This window comes from Nilaparvata lugens, chromosome 1 (genome assembly GCF_014356525.2).
Source record: "Nilaparvata lugens isolate BPH chromosome 1, ASM1435652v1, whole genome shotgun sequence".
Taxonomy (NCBI): Eukaryota; Metazoa; Arthropoda; class Insecta; order Hemiptera; family Delphacidae; genus Nilaparvata; species Nilaparvata lugens.
The window spans coordinates 33826137-33838842 of record NC_052504.1 but is presented as its reverse complement, the minus strand read 5'-3'; the positions used below and the strand labels follow the sequence as shown (position 1 = coordinate 33838842).

At 30.7% G+C, this 12706-nt stretch overlaps 1 protein-coding gene across 1 annotated transcript in view; it reads left to right on the top strand.

Annotated features, from left to right (window-relative positions):
- Positions 1-12706, top strand: part of LOC111044520 (disks large-associated protein 5) — a 42519-nt gene that overhangs the window by 25952 nt on the left and 3861 nt on the right. The window lies entirely within an intron of this gene.

Here is a 12706-nt window from a genome sequence, read left to right as displayed (position 1 = left end):
ACTGTTACACCAGCTATAGTATTGAGTGAGAAATCTCTAGTTTCAACAATAGACCATTATTTGACAAAGGAATTTGGAGGAATGTTTTGAACCCAATTTTTGACTTTGCAGCTTAGTTGGGAGGGGAATATATCAAAAGTCCCCATCCCTACCTAATGTGCTAAAGGGATGAGGGTGGTTTTAATTTTGCATTTTTGAGCTTTTTGCTTCCATGCTTAAATCTTGGGAAAAATTCCTTCAACCGACATGACCAACTATTCAAGAATGAAGCTTGATAAATTCTCTACAATTTTTGTTCTGTAGAGTTTTGTGATATTCCCAACAGTTTTCGAGATATTCGCTTTTGAAGGTGTGGAATTGTTGAAATAGCAGGTTTTTATCCAATTTTTTGCTTTTTTAGGGCTTATAACTCTCCAATAATGCATTAAAAATAATTCTCATAGTAGTTTTGTAGAACATTAAATTCTCTTTAATTAATGTATTATTTCACTATTCCAAGTTTTCCTTTCATTGTTATAGCAGCTCTAATGTAAGTGGTGATATTTTCAATGCTGTACCTAGTGGTTTGTGAGGGTTGAGCCTCCATTTAACACCAAGGTCAAGGTCAAATTCAAGGTCAAGGTTGAGAGATGTTATCTCAACCACCACCCCGCCCCAACTGAATTCTCTGTTGGAATGAGCCCTGTATTTATAGGCCAGGGAGGAGATGTTTACAGCAAGAATTTCTATTAAACACTGAGGAAAATATTTTTATTAGGGGGTGTGGCCTAATTAAATTCCCTCCCCCATACCCCTAAGAGGTGTGGCCTAATTCAATTTCCCCCTTCCTAAGAGGTGTGGCCTAATACCATTATTATTTCCCACTAGGTATACAACCAACAGTCAAGGTCAAATTCAAGGTCAAGGTCAATGATGATCCCCACTTGTATGAAAATGTGAACCTAGTTTTTTTATTACAAAAATAACGAAGAACCTGTTGATGTTATAAAAAATACAGGAATAACTTTTTTAGTAAATTTAATAACAAATCGATGAACATATCATTTATCAAGATTTAATGAATATGAGGTGAGATATGACATCTTTAGTGATTGGAGATCTCAGATTTCTTCAAGCAGAGATCGGAGATTGGAGATTAACAAAGATTTGATACTGTATGAATCAATCAATAAATAGATAAATAAATAAATATATATACATGTTAAAAAAGTACTTAATAAAAATGATTAAGAAGAAAATACCATTGTTGAAGAAAATAAAAAGAAAGAAGGTTGTGTCTGGATCTGGAATAATTGGATCTATATTGAACAAAGCAATTGACTTACTACCTGTTGAACTTCATATCCCTGGCTACAATTTTTGTGGCCCTGGCACAAAACTTGAAAAAAGATTGAAGAGAGGTGATAAAGGAATAAATAAACTTGATGATGCATGCCGGGAACATGATATAGCTTATAGCAATCCTAATCAGAATAGAACAGAAGCTGATAAGAAACTAGCTGCCCTGGCTTGGGAAAGAGTCAAATCACCCGATGCTAGCCTTGGAGAGCGCTCATCAGCATACTTGGTAACAAACTTATTGAATGCCAAGACTAAATTTGGTGGTGGGTTGTTTCTGAGACCCTACAAAGGGTGTGGGTTGTTTCTGAAACCCTACAAAGGGTGTGGGTTGCAAAAGAATAAGAATAAAACAATAAAGAAGAAGGTGAATCAGAAGAGGATACAAGAGACATTGAGGAAAATTCTAAAAAAAAACACCATCCACAAACATTGAAATAATAGATTATGCAAGAAAGCTTGAATTACCACTACAAGGTGTCTACATGAGAGATAGTCTACCAGAAATACCACTCAAAGATTTAGAAATTGGTGTAATCAATTTGGATGATGAAAGCAGTACAGGAAGTCATTGGACATGTTATATTAAATGTAACAATACATGTGACTATTTCAATAGTTTTGGAAATTTGAGTCCTCCACTTGAATTTATGGCTTATATGAAAGATATAAAAATACGTTACAACTATAAGAAGTATCAAGAAATCAATGGCAATTCAATAGTATGTGGTCATTTATGTTCATTGTGGTTGTATAAAAAATATGTTCTCATTAACAGCAAATCAAAATCCACTAGTAAGTGATATTTTCCCACCAGTACAACTGGAAACATCTAGCAAATATGAAGTAGCCCTAATAGATACAATACAATTCCAAATATTGAAAACAATATCAATGATAAGTTTAGCTATAATGGAAAACAAGTGAAAATACCAGTAGGATCATATGAATTGAATGATATAGTAAATTATATACGAAATAAATTATCTCTTACAAGTGGTCAACTAAAAATCAAAGCTAATAATAATACACTACAGTGTGAGTTATATGCAGATAGAGAAATTGATGTCAGTATGAAAGATAATATTGCTCCAATTCTTGGATTCCAACACACGAAGCTAGAAGCTAATAAATGGCACATATCTACAAAACCAGTTCACATTATGCGTGTGAATAGCATCAGAGTAGAATGTAATATTGCAAAAGGATCTTATAATAATGGTAGTGAAGGTCACATACTGTATGAGTTCTATACAACTGTACCACCAGGTTTCAAAATAATTGTATCTCCAAAAACTGTAGTGTACCTACCAATCAATACAAACCGAATAGATCACATTCATGTGAAACTAATAGATCAAAATAATGAATTGATCAATTTCCGAGGAGAAACTATAACTGTTCGTTTACATGTAAGAAAATCACCAACTATATAAAAATAATGTTGATATTCTCAAGTAGTGGAAATAATAATAATACAATGATAAATCAACATAAACTCATACCCAAAAACATTAAACTATTACAAAGATTAGGATTTATTGTATATAATAGAAATAAGAGTAGAAATAATTATAATGTCTCATCCAAAAGATATGAATACTATTGATACGATATTCAATGTCTCAGAAAAACCAAACTTTGATGAGAGTATAACAAAGTTTGAATATCATACACACACTCCTTATGCATCTCAAACATTCAATCACAATGATGAAATACGTATAAATTTGAATCAACAAGATGTCTATACACTACCCAGTAAAAGTTTCCTTCTAATTGAAGGACAAGTTGAGTTTAAGAAAGCAGATGATACTAAAACTGAAAATTATTCACTAATTAATAATGGAGTAGCTTATTTATTTGATGAAATCAGATATGAACTTAGTGGTGTGGAAGTTGATCATACACGTGATCTTGGTAATACAACTACAATGAAAAATCTTCTCAGTGAAACAGCACTCAATACAAAAGTGTGGGAGAATGCAGGATGGAAATTGGATGGATGGAATAAAATTGACAAATTCAGTTTCTGTATACCTTTGGAGATGTGGTTGGGTGTAATGGAAGACTACAAGAAAGTTATATTGAATGTTTGTCAGGAAATTATTCTATTAAGATCTTCAACAGATACAGATGCAGTGACTACCACTGTTGGAGCTACAGTTGAAATTAATATTACAAAGATACAATGGAAAGTACCCCATATACATGTTTCTGATCACATTCGGCTTGATTTATTGAACCTATCACACACAGATAAACCAATTAATATACCTTTTAGATCATGGCAGATACATGAGTATCCAACACTTCCTCAAACTACTACTCATCAATGGACAGTTAAAACAGCTTCACAAATGGAGAAGCCTAGATTTATTATTCTAGGCTTTCAAACTGATAAGAAAAATAAACTGAGTGCAAACAAGTCATATTTTGATCTATGTAAACTACACAATGTTCGTCTCTATTTGAATGCACAATACTTCCCCTATGACAATATAATGGGAAGCAAACACTTGCTCTATCATATGTTTAGTAGCTTCCCACATGGTTACTATCCACATACTAACAGTAACAATATTACTTCAATATCATATAATATATTCATAGAAAAGGCTGCACTAATAGTAATAGATTGCAGTCGTCAAAATGAATTGTTGAAATCTGGTGTACTAGATGTTAAACTTACATTTGAAACTAATGAAAATATACCTGATAAAACCTCTGCCTACTGTCTAATTCTTTATGATAATGTGTATGAATACACACCATTGAGTGGTATGGTTAGGAAAGTAATGTAGAAGATTACAATAATTATAAAACCTTATAATAGAGAATTAATTACAGCACCAAAGTGAAAAATTTTTCATAAAAATTAATAGAGAGAATAATTAATTTTAAGCCTCTACAAGGTTTTAATATCATAACTGAAGAAATACAGGAATAATTGATAATTCTAAATATTTTTCTTAGAAATACACACCTACCTACCTACCTACCTACCTAGCTAGATAGTGATCTCACCCTTTTGGTAGCAGCATGCTCATCATCACACCTCCTTTTACTGTTCTGAATATCTTTATGTCCCCAAGCCAATGTATTTATCTGATCGTTTCTTATGAATCTTTTATCATCATAGGGCCTAAGAGCAACCTTCTCCTGGTTTTCAGTTGTGACAATATGTAGTTTACTTACAATATGTAGATTTTATTGTATGCTCAACACCTTCAAACAAACATTTTTTCTACAACTTGAATTGTAATTGGTTTCTTCGAGCACTCTTTGGAACACCCTTGGCCACCTTCTTTTCTTCACAGTTAGAGAATATAAATAAATGAGTACATTTTTGCTTGTAATCCTATAAATTCAGTTATAATTCTGCCACCATTCTCATGTTTAAATTCACCCATTACTTTTTTATCCTCCTCATTTTAACATGGGTGATTTTTAGGAAAGTTTGATGTGTCAAATAAATGTTTACATTTTCTAATATCTTCATAAATATCTTCAGTCTGTATCACATACATAAAACTATCAGTATCAGACATCAAAACTTCACATTTGTCTTTGAATATATTCTTGATTTGATTGTAATGGAAATCATACATAACATTTTTGCTGTGTTCCAATATTACAGCACCAACAAAAATTGGTTTGTTCAATACAACTTTAATTTTATTCAAGCATACACCAGTAACATTCTCATTATATGGAAACCAATTTTTTACTCTTGGCTTGGAGATGATTCTGTCTAGTTTCTTTTCATCTATTACAATTTCAAAGTCTGTATGGTTTTTAAGATTCATGAGAGTGTGGCCATAACAACTATTATTAATCAACTTGTAAAGGGTTTGATCAAATTCATTATCTGCTACTGTCCGTAATTGTGTATTCATATCAATGAAAGGTTTCATCCATCTACTCTGTTGGAATTTTATACCTCTGTGTACTTTTTTCAACACCATACCGAATTCTAAGTAGAGTTTTAGATTATCAGAATATATTACATATTTTTCTTTGTTTGTGAATGTTGTTATTAGTTTCTCATATCTACCAGTAGGTGGTGTTTCTTTCAAGGGTGCTAGAGGGAAACAATTGTGTGTGCTCTGAAGGTGAGAGGGGTATTCCAGGTCCACTTCCAACATGTACCCTAAACTTGAATCAGTTATTTTTTGAGGATCAAATTCTTCTATTTCTCTTTCACTCATCCATTCAAATTTTGAATGTGGAAGATTTCCAGACACGGCATACAAATTATTACAATCCCAATAGATTATGTATGTTCCTGGCTCATTTATGTTGAAATTACTCATATATCTATTGTTTGCTTTTGCATATCTCTTAGGAATGACTCTTATCCCCCCTCTTATTCCTTTTTCAAAGAATAGGTGCATATCAATATCAGTCAAGAGTTCGAGCTCCACCCCTGTAATTTTCAACATAGCAAACCAAGAATAATGTGGAAGAGAGAAGAAGTGAGGGTTGGGTCTAGATTATAGGTACGCATGAAACTTGTTCGAAAATTCTGAAAAATGTCTGCTAATAGAAGAATGTCTGTTTTTAAGTAAAGGTCATGGTATTCAGCAAGATTTTTTATGTTGAAATGCTTCCAAATGTTCTGTGCATGCTGATATTCTGTTTCAGTGATTTGACTGTCGGTTAGTCTACTGTAGAATTTATCAATAGTAGGTAATTTTGTTTCTTGGAATCGCTCAAAACTATTCATATATTCGTATGGGTAAAATTGTTTTGTTTTCAATAGGTCTGCTTTATTTGAGGAGAAATGTTTTGATAGAAGATCAAATTTTGAATTGATCTCAGCCAATTTCTCAAGAGATGAATTCAAGAAATTGAGAGAATCAATAAATCTTAGTGTATCATTCAATGTTATAGAGATAATTTTCTCACTAGTCTTGGCAATACAGCTTATTTTTTTCTTATAATTAGTCAATGCTTGTATTATAAAATGTGAATCATATCCTGAAAAATTATGAAACACTACTGGTATCTTTTCAACTTTTTTTGCATTTAAATGACAATTGTTGTGGGCTGCACCCAGGTACATCCCATTTGAATGTGAGTGGTGCCTAACCCTATCAAACAGTAAACGTTTATTACATAAGCAACACAATGTTTCCTCTAAGAATTTTTCATTCTCTTCAGAATTAATGGTCATGGGGATATTTTGTTTTAATTTATCTTTCAGAATAATACCATATTCATCTAATTCACCTATAAATTTCTCAATTAAGGTTTCAGATTCTGTAAGGGAATTTGCTCTTACAATTTTAGGACCACAGTGAATATTTCCACTTTCATTTACAATAACATATCCATATCCACAAGGAATGTGTTCTCCATTGATGATTAGACTCTCAAGGTCTGCATAAATGATATAGGGAACTCTAAGTGTATAGGAGAAATTTTTGAATATTAAAATTTCATGTCCTTTTTGTGGCATTTCTACTCTCTGAGTTTTCCCCAGAGAGCATGATTCAATATGATTCTTCAATTTTTGTAGGGCATTTTTTCTAGTAAATCGATGAAAACAGTGTGGACATATTTCTACTTTACTCTTATGTTTAGTGTAATTGGATAATAAACTTGATAGATTTTTTACAAGTGTATAATGTTTTTTATCTTCATTTGATAATAATAATAGTGTAATCTTGTGTTGCCGATCTTTATTTTTTGATATAAGTAATGGATAGAAGGTATGATTTTCATGAGCAATAACATTTATAAATATGGTTGGGTTTTGTTTTTCTAATTTTGAAATATCTTCCAGACTAAGTGGGAAATTTAGATCATTGATATTGATTAGATTCAATAATTTTTTCAAGTCTCCAATTCTATTATTCCTCTTATTATGGAAGAAAGTTAAGACAGACCAAATAAAAGAAAGACTATCATCACTTTTCACATTCACTATAGCTTTCTTATCTGTTATAAACTTCGGTACATGAATGAATGATGATTTGCTTGAATTTAAGGAACAAAGTCTAAACAAATTCCTCACCAGACAATAGTGTTTCTTACCATTTGATTCTAAAAGTAAAAGCGTAATTTTATGCTCTCTCTGTTGAATTTCTGATGTAAGTAATGGATAGACAATTTCATTTTCATATCCAACAACATTTAAATAGATATAGTTGGGTTTAGTTTTTCGAATTTTGAAATATCTTCCAAACTAAGTGGGAAATTTAGATCATTGATATTAATTAGATTTAATAATTTTTTCAAGTCGCTAACTCTATTATGTGTTCTATTATTATGAAAATAAGCTAGAACAGACCAGACAAAACATAAATCATCTACATTCCTGATATTTAAAATGACTCTTCTAACTGCTATTTTTTGGGTGTCAAGACATATGAACCTGTTCCATGTATGAGTGAATATTTCACTATATTCAAATCAAATCTTTGAAACTCATCAATTACCCACCCACTACCATTTTGAATGAATTTATCAAACTTTTCATTTATTATATTTTCAGCCTCCTCCCATTGCTTATGAAATTCATTGGTATTATTATGAATATTTATAATTGATCTTGATTTTCCATGAAATGTAGGTGTGATTTCCATTTGATCAACATCAGTTACAATTTTTTTTTAATTTCACTTGTAAACTAACAAACCATTTAACATTTCCATTAAATTTTTTCAATTTTGAAAGCATTATTTCCAGAATAGTTGGTCTAAATTGTTCAAATAGTATCTTAATGTCAGTAGTCAAGAATTCTGTCCATTTATATAAGATAACATTACCATTAATACTCGTCACCATTTTTTTATATAGAGAGGAAAGCAATCTGGCTTGTGGCTTGTGGTCCATTGTAAATCTGGTACTGAAATGATAATAAAGTTGTTATACATCTATTTATATAGGTTGAATTGCAATCTAAAACAATGTTTGAGAAATATAATAAACTGAACTTATTCCTGATTGATTTACTCTCAAACCTACAAAATAATTTCCTAATTGTTTTTGAACCTATTTCATTGTGAGATAAAAAAAACACTTGAAAAAAGTTAGATTTGCTCCTGAAAATAGATTGGTTTCTACAAAGCAGCTGTTCAGAATCTATTCAAAACTCATAAAATCATTATTAGTCATTATTAAAATCAAAATCATTATTAAAATCAATCATTACAGTACATTATAGTGATAAAAAAGCAGCAATTTGTGAGCGCTTCAATCGAACTCACAAAGAGAATATGTTCCGTGAATTCAAAATACAGGGTAATCATAAATGGCTGGAACTACTACCTAAACTAATAACTAATTACAATAACAGTGTCCACAGAACAATTCGAATGAAACCTGTTGAGGTGAATAGGAAAAACGAGAAATATGTGCTGATGAATATAGAGAAAGCTAGCATTTGTAAAACATTGGTAAAAGCATTTGTAAAACAGATTGGAGATGAAGTACGAATTAGTCGCTACAAAAAATATTTGAAAAATATTTTAAATATTATTATTTAATTATTTACCTATCTATTATAATTATTCAATTATTTAATAATTATTTTTTGTTTGAAATTATTTAGTAATAAATTTAATTATTATTTAATTATTCATCTATTATAATTATTCAATTATTTGATAATTATTTTGTATTATTATTATTTAATTATTAGACCTGTTCAAACATGTTTGCAAGACGGTATACAAAAAACCGTGGGAACTGGATTTTGATGCTGATAAAATTACTATAAATACCGGGATCATCCAACAGAGAATTCAGTCGGGGCAGGGTGGTGGTTGAGATAACATCTCTTGACTGGAGAATATCCAGTAATTGTGTATTCATATCAATGAAAGGTTTCATCCATCTACTCTGTTGGAATTTTATACCTCTGTGTACTTTTTTCAACACCATACCGAATTCTAAGTAGAGTTTTAGATTATCAGAATATATTACATATTTTTCTTTGTTTGTGAATGTTGTTATTAGTTTCTCATATCTACCAGTAGGTGGTGTTTCTTTCAAGGGTGCTAGAGGGAAACAATTGTGTGTGCTCTGAAGGTGAGAGGGGTATTCCAGGTCCACTTCCAACATGTACCCTAAACTTGAATCAGTTATTTTTTGAGGATCAAATTCTTCTATTTCTCTTTCACTCATCCATTCAAATTTTGAATGTGGAAGATTTCCAGACACGGCATACAAATTACTACAATCCCAATAGATTATGTATGTTCCTGGCTCATTTATGTTGAAATTACTCATATATCTATTGTTTGCTTTTGCATATCTCTCAGGAATGACTCTTATCCCCCCTCTTATTCCTTTTTCAAAGAATAGGTGCATATCAATATCAGTCAAGAGTTCGAGCTCCACCCCTGTAATTTTCAACATAGCAAACCAAGAATAATGTGGAAGAGAGAAGAAGTGAGGGTTGGGTCTAGATTATACTTACGCATGAAACTTGTTCGAAAATTCTGAAAAATGTCTGCTAATAGAAGAATGTCTGTTTTTAAGTAAAGGTCATGGTATTCAGCAACATTTTTTATGTTGAAATGCTTCCAAATGTTCTGTGCATGCTGATATTCTGTTTCAGTGATTTGACTGTCGGTTAGTCTACTGTAGAATTTATCAATAGTAGGTAATTTTGTTTCTTGGAATCGCTCAAAACTATTCATATATTCGTATGGGTAAAATTGTTTTGTTTTCAATAGGTCTGCTTTATTTGAGGAGAAATGTTTTGATAGAAGATCAAATTTTGAATTGATCTCAGCCAATTTCTCAAGAGATGAATTCAAGAAATTGAGAGAATCAATAAATCTTAGTGTATCAATCAATGTTATAGAGATAATTTTTTCACTAGTCTTGTCAATACAGCTTATTTTTTTCTTATAATTAGTCAATGCTTGTATTATAAAATGTGAATCATACCCTGAAAAATTATGAAACACTACTGGTATCTTTTCAACTTTTTTTGCATTTAAATGACAATTGTTGTGGGCTGCACCCAGGTACATCCCATTTGAATGTGAGTGGTGCCTAACCCTATCAAACAGTAAACGTTTATTACATAAGCAACACAATGTTTCCTCTAAGAATTTTTCATTCTCTTCAGAATTAATGGTCATGGGGATATTTTGTTTTAATTTATCTTTCAGAATAATACCATATTCATCTAATTCACCTATAAATTTCTCAATTAAGGTTTCAGATTCTGTAAGGGAATTTGCTCTTACAATTTTAGGACCACAGTGAATATTTCCACTTTCATTTACAATAACATATCCATATCCACAAGGAATGTGTTCTCCATTGATGATTAGACTCTCAAGGTCTGCATAAATGATATAGGGAACTCTAAGTGTATAGGAGAAATTTTTGAATGTTAAAATTTCATGTCCTTTTTGTGGCATTTCTACTCTCTGAGTTTTCCCCAGAGAGCATGATTCAATATGATTGTTCAATTTTTGTAGGGCATTTTTTCTAGTAAATCGATGAAAACAGTGTGGACATATTTCTACTTTACTCTTATGTTTAGTGTAATTGGATAATAAACTTGATAGATTTTTTACAAGTGTATAATGTTTTTTATCTTCATTTGATAATAATAATAGTGTAATCTTGTGTTGCCGATCTTTATTTTTTGATATAAGTAATGGATAGAAGGTATGATTTTCATGAGCAATAACATTTATAAATATGGTTGGGTTTTGTTTTTCGAATTTTGAAATATCTTCCAGACTAAAAGGGAAATTTAGATCATTGATATTGATTAGATTCAATAATTTTTTCAAGTCTCCAATTCTATTATTCCTCTTATTATGGAAGAAAGTTAAGACAGACCAAATAAAAGAAAGACTATCATCACTTTTCACATTCACTATAGCTTTCTTATCTGTTATGAACTTCGGTACAGGAATGAATGATGATTTGCTTGAATTTAAGGAACAAAGTCTAAACAAATTCCTCACCAGACAATAGTGTTTCTTACCATTTGATTCTAAAAGTAAAAGCGTAATTTTATGCTCTCTCTGTTGAATTTCTGATGTAAGTAATGGATAGACAATTTCATTTTCATATCCAACAACATTTAAATAGATATAGTTGGGTTTAGTTTTTCGAATTTTGAAATATCTTCCAAACTAAGTGGGAAATTTAGATCATTGATATTAATTAGATTTAATAATTTTTTCAAGTCGCTAACTCTATTATGTGTTCTATTATTATGAAAATAAGCTAGAACAGACCAGACAAAACATAAATCATCTACATTCCTGATATTTAAAATGACTCTTTTAACTGCTATTTTTTTGGGTGTCAAGACATATGAACCTGTTCCATGTATGAGTGAATATTTCACTATATTCAAATCAAATCTTTGAAACTCATCAATTACCCACCCACTACCATTTTGAATGAATTTATCAAACTTTTCATTTATTATATTTTCAGCCTCCTCCCATTGCTTATGAAATTCATTGGTATTATTATGAATATTTATAATTGATCTTGATTTTCCATGAAATGTAGGTGTGATTTCCATTTGATCAACATCAGTTACAATTTTTTTTAATTTCACTTGTAAACTAACAAACCATTTAACATTTCCATTAAATTTTTTCAATTTTGAAAGCATTATTTCCAGAATAGTTGGTCTAAATTGTTCAAATAGTATCTTAATGTCAGTAGTCAAGAATTCTGTCCATTTATATAAGATAACATTACCATTAATACTCGTCACCATTTTTTTATATAGAGAGGAAAGCAATCTGGCTTGTGGCTTGTGGTCCATTGTAAATCTGGTACTGAAATGATAATAAAGTTGTTATACATCTATTTATATAGGTTGAATTGCAATCTAAAACAATGTTTGAGAAATATAATAAACTGAACTTATTCCTGATTGATTTACTCTCAAACCTACAAAATAATTTCCCAATTGTTTTTGAACCTATTTCATTGTGAGATAAAAAAAACACTTGAAAAAAGTTAGATTTGCTCCTGAAAATAGATTGGTTTCTACAAAGCAGCTGTTCAGAATCTATTCAAAACTCATAAAATCAATCATTACAGTACATTATAGTGATAAAAAAGCAGCAATTTGTGAGCGCTTCAATCGAACTCACAAAGAGAATATGTTCCGTGAATTCAAAATACAGGGTAATCATAAATGGCTGGAACTACTACCTAAACTAATAACTAATTACAATAACAGTGTCCACAGAACAATTCGAATGAAACCTGTTGAGGTGAATAGGAAAAACGAGAAATATGTGCTGATGAATATAGAGAAAGCTAGCATTTGTAAAACATTGGTAAAAGCATTTGTAAAACAGATTGGAGATGAAGTACGAATTAGTCGCTACAAAAAAATATTTGAAAAATATTTTAA